General features: G+C 37.4%; 1 protein-coding gene across 1 annotated transcript in view; it reads right to left on the reverse strand.

Moving 5' to 3' along the window:
- Positions 1-14648, reverse strand: part of CFAP47 (cilia and flagella associated protein 47) — a 578552-nt gene that overhangs the window by 50106 nt on the left and 513798 nt on the right. The gene's annotated exons all lie outside the window — the stretch shown is intronic.

Here is a 14648-nt window from a genome sequence, read left to right on the forward strand (position 1 = left end):
GAAAAGAATCGTAAATCATGAGTTTTTTCAAGTCTTACTACATTTTACAGACAAGAAAGTACAGCAATTTTTGATCTTTTAATTTATTATGTATTTTTTTCTAGACCATAAAAGTTCAGGTCTCTGCTTGGACTCTTAAAACTACTGCCAATAAAAACTATTCCTTTGCTTTATCAATCTGTGTGGAAAGCCAAAGTTTATTTGTGAAAGAAAGGGGCATCTGCTCCCAGTTGTGAAAACCTGAAGACAAAACTGACAGCATTTGCTTATGTTCTGATGGATTAGAATTTTTCAACCTTTACTATGCATAAGAACCACCCAAGAAACTTGTTAGACATGGAACTTGCTAAGCCGCAACCCTAGAGATTCTGATTTATTCAGTCTGAGTTGGGGACCAGGAATGTGCATGCTCAAGCAGCACCTTCTGGGAAGCAGATGCAGGTGGCTATGAGACCATACTTTGAAGAAAAAACTCTACCTGTTGGGCAAGTACTGAGAGGTTGGAAAGGTGATGAGTCTCAGGCCATTTGTAACAGTGAGGGTTTCCAAGTGATGAATGTCTGACTTTAAAGAGTAACATGACTGGGCCGAGCTGTGGCGCACTTGGGAGAGTGCGGCGCTGGGAGCGCTGAGACGCTCCCGCCGCGGGTTTGGATCCTATATAGGACTGGCCGGTGCACTCACTGGCTGAGTGCCGGTCACGAAGAAGACAAAAAAAAATAAAATATAAAAAAAATAAAGAGTAACATGACTTCTTGATAATAAGGGGTTTTTGACTTTTTTTTTCTTTTTATTCTTTGTTATAAGACAAAGCCATTTTGTCTCAGATGAGAATACTGTACTGGACTATTAAAAACATCAACAATAGAAATAGAAAATGGCCCCTCTGCAAAACATCCCAACTCAGAATTCTTATAAATTTTTAAATTTTAAATTTTATTCCTTGAGGAAATGAAAACACTCTAAGGCCCAATACCAGAATTAATGATAGCTAATAATATGATTAATAGTTAATATTTATTGACTACTGACTGTATGTCATGCTTTGTGCTAAGTATTTTTTATGCAATATCTTATTTAATTCTTAGAAAACTACCATAAATTAAGTGCTACTATGTTTCTCATTTCAGAGATGGGGAAAGTGAGGCAATTTGGTTAAATAACTTGCCAAAAGTCCAACTGAAAGATTATGTTGTTTATTAAGATATCTAAACGTTGTCTGTTATCTACAATTTTGACTTCGTGAGCTCTGTAAGTTTAATGAACCATTGTTGTGTGAAATAGATGCTAATAGATAACGCTAATTAAAATGAATACGCTTCCTAAAAAAATACAATCTTATACAGTATGAAGGTCGTTAAGTTTGGCATACACAGAGATTTTGGTAAGAACTTATAAAATGTCTGAACTCTGGACCTACTCTGTTTTTACTGTGGTTCTCAATCATTCTTAGCTCAATAAAGCAGGTTTTCTATTGTTAATTTAAATCTATAAACGTTCCATCAAAGGTAATGAAAGAATAAGCTAGATGAGTGCATATTTCAAATGTCATAAATGCAAATCCTAATCCTACAGCTTATGGAAATTTCACTCTTCTTTTTAATTACAGTGAAATTACAGATTAATTCATTTTTAAATGTGTTTGAATAAAAACAGCAAGTTTTGAGTCAAATAAACCATGCATAAATGCATTCCCAAGGAAATCAAGTTTAGAAATTATTTACTCTTAAAGAGATTATATTATATCTAAGAATGAATTATATTACCACTAAAAATAAAGCTATACCTTTAGATTGTATGAGTTAAGTCAGATAAAAAAGGGTAAGTCATTGGTTACACCATGCTCTTTTAGAATATTTGCATTGAAAGTATGGAAAGATAATGCCATGACAAATAAGATCATTTAATCAAAAATCTAATATTCTATTTGTGGTTGTAGCTTTTTACTAAGCCTACAAGTAAGAATTTAATTCACTGAGTTCCCCACTGAATTCACCATAAGTTTCTTTAGCTATTATTTTACTCTTGAATACTAAGAATCATTGTAATGCTGTTAACTTTTAGGAAATCACAGAAAGTTAACATTGAAAAGAAATATGAGAATTTACCAAAATCATTTTATGTCTCATAAACTAGTTTAATTTATTTTCTGTGGTTTTCTCATTGTCCTTTGCAACGTTTTGAGTATAGATGGGGAAGTTGTCAGTACTTCTATCTTATGAAGACTCTACCCATGTTTTCTTCTAATACCTGTATGCTTTCATTTTTATCGTTAAATATTTGATCTATTTGTAACTTACCCTCATGTATGGAATGAAGAACGTATTAATGTTATTGATTTTTATATGGAACTAGTTATTTAAAAACCACTTATTTAAAAGCCACTAGTTGAAAATGAGGTCTTCATGGAATTTTCATATTTATTTTGATCTCTTTCTGTATTTATTAGATGTTTCCTTTGGTCTTTCTCTTCATGTGTATGTACCATATTATTTCAATGCTTTATTTTCTAGTAGGACTAACTGCCTTTCTTTCCAGATAAATTTTAAAAAGAATGTTTTACATTTGCAATAAACAGGTAGCAGACTGGGGTGATGGGACAAATAGTATTTTTAATGGTATCACCCTACATTTATACATTAATTTAAGGATATTTGACATTTTTGTCCATTCAATATCTATCCAAGAGCAAGAGTATGGACTTTATTTTATTTTGCTCATTTGAGCACCAACTTCATTATATAAGGGCTTTCTGGGTACTGGGACTAGGTTTTCAGCAAGTCTTACTCTTCAGTGTTGCTAGAGGCTTATTTCAGCATCTTCATAAGTGTTTAGCAGGAGGCTGGGAGTAACCATATCAGTTGTTTCTATCTTCTGACTGGGAATCTAGCTAGTATGATGATTATAGTATTTATTATACTAAACAATCTAGTAAAACATATTCAAAACTCAAAATGTTTCAGCTTCTCTCTCTGTGTTTCATCTATTCCCACGCAGCAACTATACAAGTAAACTCACTACAGATAGATTTACTTTTTTCTATTATAGTCATCATTCCTGAGGTTTAAAATGCCACTAAGGATCTGAAAGAAACATGCATATTTTGCTTTACATAATATATCTTACAAATTTATATATTTTATGAAAGAGGCATGCATAATTTATGGAATTTTAGAAACCCTGATAATACATCATGTTTAGTATCTGAGAAATGTTAAAAAGAATGACATTTATTGCATTATTATTATATCTTTTTGTTTTTGAAATATGCTATAGCCTAATTGCACCTAGCATTCAAATTTTAAACAGTGTATATTTAAAACAGCTATTTTGATTGCTCTTTTGGTTAAAGGTGGTAGAAATTTTTACCACTGATCTCCTACTTAAAATATAGAAATTGTACAATGTTTTAATGGCTATAAGATTTCCTATCTCCCATGAAGAAAATCTTCTCAAGACAGTAAAGTGGACATAATCCTTATTTTAATAATGAATGTATTTCATTCTGGGAAATTTATTTTTAATAACTTTAGTGGTATTACATTTCTGCACCACAGTGCACAATTTCTAGTTTTTAGTAGAAAAGGCCTATGTCATGTAATCAAAGAGACACTAAGAAATAGCACCATAAGTTATGCTATTATTTGTTACAGTGTTTTATTTTAAATGAGAATACAAGTTTTTATTCTTAACATATAAAGTCATGAAGAACACTACTTTTCATTAACATTTTCATACATGAAATCTATGTACTTTCCATTTGAATGCTTTATATTTTCAGTAACCGATTTTTTTAAAAAAAGTCTTTAAATTAAGACAAAAAATGAAACAGACTTGTCATATGGTGGTTTGAAGAAGGATTCAGATTCTTTCACTGGTTTTTCTCAGATATTATGGGTTAATTTATCACCCCCACCCCCACAAATTTATATGTTGAAGCCCTCAAAATATGATAGTATTTGAAGACAGGGCCTTTAAAGAGGTGATTAAGTTAAAATGAGGTTATTAGAGTGGGCTCTAGTCCAGTATGACTGGAATCCTTTATAAGAAGAGGAAATCTGGACACACAGAGAGACATCAGGGGCACGTGCACAGAGAAAAGACCGTATGAAGACACAGCGAGAAGTTGGCCATCTACAATCCAAGGAGTTAAGCTTCAGAAAAAACCGAATTTGCTGACACCTTGACCTTGAACTTCTAGCCTCCAGAACTGTCAGAAAATATATTTATCTAGCTTAAGTCACCCAGTCTGCAGTATTTTGCTATGACAGCCCAAGCAAACTAATACACGATATTATGTTTTCTTTTATATGTTATCCCAAGGCAGTGGCTTGACATGCCATTCAGTTTGCTTACAGAAATTCTAACTTCAGGCTCTCAAAACAAAGGATAGATAGTGAAACTTGACTCTGACTTCTATCTGGCTGCTATGATGATGGACAAGCTAAGGACGAAGCATTCTTCCTTTCCTAATGCAGATATCTAATGAATAGCGAGAAGGGCATTTAAGGGATCAAATTTTACTCCTGAAGGATTACAGACAATTGCGGCTTTACCCTGTCCATCTTTTGTAGAGTTAGCTAATGTTTAAGATTTAATAAAAGGTTGTCCAAAGAAGACACTGTCAAAGGTAATAGTGTAGAAAAAGTATTAAGTGGAATGTCACAGTATTCATATGGGCAACTGATGGAAAGACACACATCCATGGTTCTCAGAAGAAATGCTCTTTTGGAGACATAACATAATGCTTTTTAAGTAGGTTTTGGAACTATTCAGTGCAAATATAATTGCTAAGGTAAATTTCACACCATGAAATAAGCACCTATAAATTAATGTTTTATATTTTTAAAACAATATGTTAGCAAATATAAAAACAAAATTATGCTTAAAGCAAATATTGCTTTTACTGTAAACATCTTATTACTGGCTCACAATGAATAAAAAATCCACTATCAGAGACTGCTGATGACAGACACAGTGAAGAACAGAGTTTTCTGTCATTGAAGACTGTCAAGCACACAGTGCATAACCACCGACATGGAAGAGACAGACGGGGTTTCAAGCTTTATGTAAGTGTTTGGAATAGAATACGTTAATGTTCCTTCTAGCTCTAATATTCTATGATAATATTTTTCTTCATAAATTAACAAAGATAACTAAGGTTTTAAAAATTGATATTAGGGAACTACATATTTTTCCTGAAAAGTAGCTAATTCTCATTTTAATTAAAATTACCCACAGAGAATATTAAGATAAAATAATGTCATCTACTACTACTACTGTTACTACTATAACTAATAGATGAGTCAAACACCATGTCTTCCTCTGCACTGTAATAAGGGAAGTTTAAATTTGTGCTTCATTATTCACTAGTTCAAGGAAACTGAGAAAATTATTTACATTTCTGAATAATATGTCCCTCATATGCTTTCCTCATAAGCTAATATGCTTACTTTTTCTTATGAGGAAAATATTTCTCGGAAATATAAATAACTTTCCCAGTAACATATTATAAACACCAAAGTTTTTCGTTATGGAAAAGGTACTACTCCAAGTCCATCCAGATAATTCCATTTTGTACACTATGCTTTTATACTACACTATTTTATTCTTTCACTTAATCATACAAAAAATACTTATGTGCCATGCATTATAATAACCACTGGGGATAAAATAGTGAATAAAGCAAATATCCTGCTTTCCTGAGTTGTGCATTACAGAATATGTTGGGGGGGGGCGGGTGAAGGTAGAAGTTAAAAAATAAATAAAATGTATAAATTTACAGTGTTAAGTAAAACAATAAAGGGATAGACAGTGATGTGTATATTAACACAAGGTGTTCCAGCAAAGACTCTCTGATAAGGTGTCACTTGAGCAGAGCATCTAGGAAAGTTTGAGAAGCCTCATAGACATCTTTATGAGGAATACAGAGATAGCAGCTGGATATATGAGACTGGATTTAGAGGAGAGGACGACCAGGCTGCTTCTATCAATTTAGAACTTGACATTTCGAGAGGGTTTCAAGATGGCGGCGGCTGCGGCGGCTGGCGCGGAGTAGCTGAGGTGGAAAAGGTGGCCACTGGGCCTCAGGCAGCCGGGAAACTTGTGGACCTTCCTCTGGCCATCTCTTAAGGGAGGACTGCTGCTGCTGGCCGGTCGTGGGGGCTCAACGCCACTTTGCCCCCGGCAGGAGAGGCTGCCTCATTTACCGGCAACAGCTTTGAAGTGTGGAGCAGGAAAAGAACTGATTCTTAGCTGCAAAAGCGAGTCTTGAAACAGGGAACACGGCGCCAGGGCTGCTGTGGATGCAGCCAGGATCCCGGAGGCTGGGGCCGCACTGAAGGCGGCCAGCTGCCCTATTCAGGATTCGAGGTTTCAGGCCGGCATTAAAGAAGATTCCTGGGAGCGCCCGAGCGGCGCCGCGACTGAACAGCCCGAGGCGGCAGCGCCGAGAACACGGAAGGCAACAAACCAGAGACAGAGCGAGCGCCCGACCTGGCACAGCACTGTGAGTGATCCCTGGCACAGCTCTGTGAGTGATCCCTGCCCACCCGGCTCCCGCCTGCACCACCAGGCCACTCACTGCCCCAGTGCTGCCTCCATTTTCCCAGGTGCGGGCAGCTCCGCCCTGATCGGCCATCACTGAGCCCATTTGCTTGGCCTGGCGCGGGGCTTTCCGGACCCTGCGGGCCGGCCTCCTCTCCCACTCCCTCCGCGGTTCTCTGGCAGGGCTGGGGGTGTGGGGCGTCCCGACCAGTGTTGGGAGGGCTAGGAAATACGGGCGGGCCGACTGTCACTCCACCACACCCTGGACTCCGGGCCCCGGTAAACTTCCTGTTACTGGGAGGCAGATACCATCTCTGCGACCACCAGTTTGGAAAAAAGCCTAACGAATTTCTGGTTGGGAATAGTGTGGTAGGAGAGTTCCCAGGTCCGCTAGAACCTGCCGGAGAGCAGGCTGCAGGCGGGCACTAGACTCGGTTTATCCCGGGGGGATACAAAGGTGAACAAGACCCGAGAAAGATCTACACAGTGCTACAAAGGCACCCAGAGAGACCGGTCGTCTGTGCCTAGCAGAAACCTGGTAGACTTCCTGGGCGAGGCGGTGCTGAGCAGGGTCTTGAAGGCCCAGCTGATAGACGAGGGGTGCAGAAGACACGCCCCAGCCCAGCACAGTGTGCACAGAAGGGGGAGACGTGCGGCCAGGGAGGCGGAGACTCGACAGAAACCACACACCCGGTGGGGTCGCCACTGCACGATCTAACAGCCTGGGCCAGAGCACACGGAACGGGGAGAAGTCCTGTACAGAAAGTGAAAGCTCAACAGAGATCACACACCCTGTGGTGCGGGATCCACCAGCCCAGCAGAGTACAAGCTGACCAGAAAGGTGGATCCCCGGAGAAGCCCAAGACCCGAGGCAACCACACACACAAGACACTAGAGGCCAACTGAGCAGTCACGGCGGGAGCCATACCAAATTGGCAACCACAGCAACATCCTAGTTAGTCATTAGTCTCAAACCGGTGGACTGTGAAACCCCCTGCCACAATGAATAAACACCAAAAAAAAGACACCAGAAATACAAAAAATCAAGAAAGTACACCACCAAAAGTTAATAAATCTCATACTCTAGATCCTATAGAACAAGAAGCCCTTGAAATAACTGACAAGGAATTTCGAGTGATAATTCTAAGGAAACTGAATGAGATACAAGAAAACTCAGCTAGACATCATGATGAAATGAGGAAAAGTATACAGGATCTGAAAGAGGAAATATACAAGGAAATCAATGTCCTGAAAAAAAATGTAGCAGAACTTGCTGAACTGAAGAAGTTATTCAGCGAAATAAAAAACACAATGGAGAGTTTAACCAGCAGGCTTGTCGAAGTTGAAGAGAGAACCTCTGAACTTGAAGATGGGCTGTTTGAAATAACACAAGCAGACAAAAAGAAAGAAAAAAGAATCAAGGACATGGAAGAAAATCTGAGAGAGATATCAGACAACCTCAAGCGCTCAAATATCCGAGTCATGGGTATTCCAGAAGGGGAGGAAAATGGAGATTCCATTGAAAACATATTCAACAAAATAGTGGCAGAAAACTTCCCAGGTATAGGAAAAATCACAGATCTTCAGATCCAGGAAGCTCAACGATCTCCAAATGTATTCAACCCAAAAAGGCCTTCTCCAAGACATGTCATAGTCAAATTGGCAAAACTCAGAGACAAAGAGAGAATCTTAAAAGCTGCAAGAGAGAAGCGTCAAATCATCTATAAGGGAGCCCCAATCAGGTTAACATCAGACTTTTCATCACAAACCCTAAAAGCTAGAAAGGAATGGGATGATATTTTCAAAATACTAAAAGACAAAGATTGCCAGCCAAGAATACTCTACCCTGCAAGGCTATCCTTCCGAAATGAGGGGCAAATAGTATATTTCTCAGACAAACAAAAACTGCGGGAGTTCACTACCACAAGACCACCCTTACAAGAAATCCTCAAGGGAGTACTGGGTTTGGTTCCTGAAAAATAACTACCACTGCCATAAAAACCTAAGAAAAATCTAAACCCGCTAGTACAATAAAAATGGCATTCATGAAGAGAAAACAAGCTAACAAAAACACTATCTACAACCTAAGGAACCAACAAACAAAGAAACCAAACAGTAAATCAGAAAGCAAGGAACAAAAGACACCTAAGACAACCAAACAACCAATAAAATGCTAGGAATAAATCAACACCTTTCAATAACAACTCTTAATGTTAAAGGCTTAAATTCCCCAATTAAAAGACACAGACTGGCTGACTGGATCAAAAAGCAGGACCCAACTATATGCTGCCTACAAGAGACCCACCTCACCCATAAAGATTCACACAGACTAAGAGTGAAAGGATGGAAAAAGATTTACCATGCAAACAGAAAAGAAAAACGAGCTGGAGTGGCTATTCTTATATCTGACAAAATAGACTTTAAACTAAAAACCATAAAAAGAGACAATGAGGGACACTACTTAATGATAAAAGGACTGATCCATCAAGAAGACATAACAATCATAAATATGTACGCACCCAATGTTGGAGCAGCCAGATTTATAAAACAAACTCTATTAGACCTAAAGAAGGTAATAGACACTAATACCATAATAGCAGGGGACCTGAACACTCCACTGTCAATATTAGACAGATCATCTAGGCAAAGAATCAGTAGAGAAACACAAGATCTAAACAAGACTCTAGACCAATTGGAATTGGCAGATATCTACAGAACATTCCACCCAACAACCTCAGAATATTCATTCTTCTCATCAGCACATGGATCATTCTCCAGGATAGATCACATATTAGGTCACAAATCAAGTCTCAATAAATTCAAAAAAATTGGAATTATCCCATGTATCTTCTCAGACCACAATGGATTAAAACTAGAAATTAATAACAAACAAAACTCTGGAAACTATACAAACACATGGAAATTAAACAGCATTCTACTTAATGACATATGGGTCCAAGAAGAAATCAAGCAGGAAATCAAAAAGTTTATTGAAACTAATGAAAACAATGATACATCATACCAAAACCTGTGGGATACTGCAAAAGCAGTATTGAGGGGAAAATTTATTGCATTAAATGCTCACTTCAGAAGAATGGAAAGATGGCAAGTGAACAACCTAACACTTCACCTTAAAGAACTAGAAAAACAAGAACAATCCAATCCTAAAGTTAGCAGACGGAAAGAAATCATTAAGATCAGAGCAGAACTGAATGAAATTGAAAACCAAAAAACAATTCAAAAGATCAATGAATCAAAAAGTTGGTTTTTTGAAAAGATAAATAAAATTGACAAACCATTAGCATGGCTAACAAAAAAAAGAAGAGAGAAGACTCAAATAACAAAAATTAGAAATGAAAAAGGCGATATTACAACTGATTCATCTGAAATACAAGGAATCATTCGAGACTACTATAAACAACTATACGCCAACAAATTTGAAAATCTGGAGGAAATGGATAAATTTCTGGACACACACAAGCTCCCAAAACTGAACCGTGAAGACGTAGAAAATTTGAACAGACCAATAACAATAAAGGAGATTGAAGCTGTTATCATAAGGCTCCCAACAAAGAAAAGCCCAGGACCAGATGGATTCACAGCAGAATTTTACCAAACATTCAAAGAGGAATTGACACCGATTCTTTACAAACTATTCCAAAAGATTGAAACGGACGCAAATCTCCCAAACTCATTCTATGAAGCAAACATCATCCTGATACCAAAACCAGGTAAAGATATAACCAAAAAAGAAAACTACAGGCCGATATCCTTGATGAATATAGATGCAAAAATCCTCACTAAAATACTAGCAAACAGAATACAGCAACACATACGAAAAATTATTCATCACGATCAAGTGGGATTCATCCCAGGGATGCAAGGTTGGTTCAACATACGCAAATCAATAAATGTGATACACCATATTAATAAAGTCAAACACAAGGACCATATGATCATCTCTATAGATGCTGAAAATGCATGTGATAAAGTTCAGCACTCATTCATGACAAAGACCCTCTATAAGTTAGGTATAGAGGGAAAGTATCTCAACATAATTAAAGCCATATATGCCAAACCCACTGCCAATATCATCCTGAATGGGGAAAAGCTGAAAGCTTTTCCTTTAAGAACAGGCACTAGACAAGGATGCCCACTCTCACCACTTCTATTCAACATAGTGTTGGAAGTACTAGCCAGAGCAATCAGAGAAGAGAAGGAAATAAAGGGCATCCAGATTGGAAAAGATGAAGTCAAACTGTCCCTGTTTGCAGATGACATGATCCTATATATCGGACAGCCTAAAACCTCTACAAAAAAACTGTTGGAATTGATAAATGATTTTAGCACAGTAGCAGGATACAAAATCAACACACAAAAATCAGTAGCATTTCTTTTCTCCAATAGTGAACATGCAGAAGGAGAAATCAAGAAAGCCTGCCCATTTACAATAGCCACCAAAAAAATAAAATACTTAGGAATTGAGTTAACCAAGGATGTGAAAAATCTCTATAATGAGAACTACAAACCACTGCTGAGAGAAATTAGAGAGGATACAAGAAGATGGAAAGATATTCCATGCTCTTGGATTGGAAGAATCAACATGGAAAAAACTATTCAGACATTTATATGGAACAATAAAAGACCACGAATAGCCAAAGCAATGCTCAGCAAAAAAAATAAAGCTGGAGGCATAACACTACCTGACTTTAAGCTATACTACAAAGCTATAATAACCAAAACAGTATGGTACTGGCATAAAAACAGACACACTGACCAATGGAATAGAATAGAGAATCCAGAAATCAACCCACACACTTACTGCCATCTGATCTTTGACGGGACTGCCTCTTCAGCAAGTGGTGCTGGGATAACTGGATATCGATATGCAGGAGAATGAAACTAGATCCATACCTCTCACCGTATACTAAAATCAACTCAAAATGGATTAAGGATTTAAATATACACCCTGAGACAATAAAACTTCTTAAAGAAAACATAGGAGAAACACTTCAGGAAATAGGACTGGGCACAGACTTCATGAATACGACCCCAAAAGCACGGGCAACCAAAGGAAAAATAAACAAATGGGATTATATCAAACTAAAAAGCTTCTGCACAGCAAAAGAAACAATTAAAAGAGTTAAAAGACAACCAACAGAGTGGGAGAAAATATTTGCAAAATATACATCTGACAAAGGATTAATATCCAGAATATATAAGGAACTCAAACAACTTTACAAGAAGAAAACAAGCAACCCAATTAAAAAATGGGCAAAAGAGCTAAGTAGGCATTTCTCTAAGGAAGATATCCAAATGGCCAACAGACATATGAAAAAATGCTCAACATCACTCAGCATCCGGGAAATGCAAATCAAAACCACATTGAGATACCATCTAACCCCAGTTAGGATGGCTAAAATCCAAAAGACTGTGAACGATAAATGCTGGCGAGGCTGCGGAGAAAAAGGAACTCTCATACATTGTTGGTGGGACTGCAAAATGGTGCAGCCTCTATGGAAAATGGTATGGAGGTTCCTTAAACAATTGCAAATAGATCTACCATACGACCCAGCCATCCCACTGTTGGGAATATACCCAGAGGAATGGAAATCATCAAGTCGAAGGTATACCTGTTCCCCAATGTTCATCGCAGCACTCTTTACAATAGCCAAGAGTTGGAACCAGCCCAAATGCCCATCATCAGATGAGTGGATACGGAAAATGTGGTACATCTACACAATGGAATACTACTCAGCTATAAAAACGAATGAAATACTGCCATTTGCAACAACATGGATGGACCTTGAGAGAATTATATTAAGTGAAACAAGTCAGGCACAGAAAGAGAAATACCACATGTTCTCACTTATTGGTGGGAGCTAAACATTAATATATAAATTCACACACACACATACACACACACACACAAATCGGGGGGGGGAGGGAAGAAGATATAACAACCACAATTACTTGAAGTTGATACAACAAGCAAACAGAAAGGACATTGTTGGGGGGGAGGGGGGGAGGGAGAAGGGAGGGAGGTTTTGGTGATGGGGAGCATTAATCAGCTACAATGTATATCGACAAAATAAAATTTAAAAAAAAAATAAAATAAAAAAATAACTGGGAAAAAAAAAAAAAAAAAAAAAAAAAAAAAGAACTTGACATTTCATGTATAACTAAATGAGATCCCATCAGGAATGATTGTGGATAGAAATGAGGAGGAGAGAAGACTGAGCCCTTAGCCTCTAGAAAGTCAGGGGGACAGAAACAGCAAAAAATAGTGATCAGGGGTTACTAGAGAAATAGGAGCAACATCAAGTAGGAATTGAGTAACGGAGGCCAAATGTTTCCAAAACAGTGAGAGATAGCCGTGTCAAGTAGAGTTCATAGGTTGAGCAAGATGAAGACTGCATATAGATGAGTAGATCAGGCAGTGTTAGATTATCGGTGAACTAAAAGAGCAGTATCAGGAGAATAATGGGGAATAAAGCTGGATAAGCTTGGGTTCAAAAGATAATGGTATCAGAAGTGAGGGAAATAAAGACAGATAGTTTTTCAAGTTGTTTTACTATAAAGAGGAATCAGAGAAATGGGATGGTAGCTGGGAGCATGAGGGATCAAAAGAGATGTGTCTGTTTACGTGGGGAGCTACTGTGGCATGTTTATGCCGATAGGAATAATCCACTAAGAATATACTATAGATGACAGAGGGGAGAACTAGAGAGCTCTATATAGTTGAGTAGGTGTGGGATTCACTAAACTAGTGTAGGGCTGGCCATAAGAGCATAGACAGCATTTCTGATGTAGTGGGGGCAAAGGCAAGAAACATGGATGCAAATAAAGTTAGGCTGGTGAAAGTAATGAAATAACCAAATTATTTCATTCTGTTTTGCCTCTATATTCTTAATGAAATAGTGCAAAAAAATATCAGAAGAGAGAAGGGAAGGAAATGCTGGATGCCACTAGTAGTCAATAGGTTTCAATTCACTGTAGGAAAACTTACTATAGCAAATTTTATGAAAGGAAAACAATGTTTCATCAGAACATCATTTGCTCACAATTTCCCTATTTCTTTATCTCCCTTTCTATCTACTGTGTCTCCATATCTATCTGTCTATCTATGTATCTGTCTATCTATCTATCTATCTATCTATCTATCTATCTATCTATCTATCTATCTATCTATCTATCTATCTATCTATCATCTATCTATCTACTAATCTATCTCTTATAAAAGCCAGGTATTCTATAACCTCCTACGCAGGCATTAGTTCTCTCTTTGCTACAATATTTACCTGTATTTCCAAATCTAAGCAAATTGTATAAAATGACAGAAAAGAGAAGTGACACTGTGCCTTTTGTCCCATTTTGTAAATTCAGGCACTTACAAACTATTTTAGTAGGTTCAATTTCTGTTCTCTTAATAGAAATATTCTGGTGGTATAAATAGGTCTAAATTTCAGGTTCTGGAGATTTTTTTGAAGGGCAGGCATCCAGGCCTCTTTGCATAAAAATAGCTGTAGCCTTGTGTTTTACAGTAAAACCAGCAGTTTGAAACTAGGCATTGAAAAAATCAGACTAGCCATGAAACCCACCTGCTTTATGCTATAAACTGTAATCACAAATCCATATGCTTGGAACTTGAGCTCAGTTGGTTGGAAAATTAGACATATGACATAATAGGAAGGAAGGTTTTATAAAAAAATGTGAAACCATGCTCCACTGCCAACATAATTTAATAACCTTTCATGTCAATTACTTGAAGACCTGGGCATGCTTCATGTCAGGCAGCAGCAGACATCATTAAACATCACTAAACATTTACTTCCTAAAGACATTTTCCAATTCATAAATAGCATCATAATCCCCTGGACAGTCAATCAAGTTGCTGTGCATATCAATGCTTCATTCCTTTCTATCAATGAGTAGTATTCCACGGTATGGATATATCATAGCTTGTTTGACCATTCACCCATTGAAAGGCATCTGGATTTTTTCTAGATTTGGGCTATTATGAATAAATCTGCTAAGAACATATGTTCACAGGTTTTTTGTAAACATAAATTTTCATTTTTCTGAAATAAATTCCCCATAGT

Source organism: Cynocephalus volans, chromosome X (genome assembly GCF_027409185.1).
Source record: "Cynocephalus volans isolate mCynVol1 chromosome X, mCynVol1.pri, whole genome shotgun sequence".
NCBI classification, from domain to species: domain Eukaryota; kingdom Metazoa; phylum Chordata; class Mammalia; order Dermoptera; family Cynocephalidae; genus Cynocephalus; species Cynocephalus volans.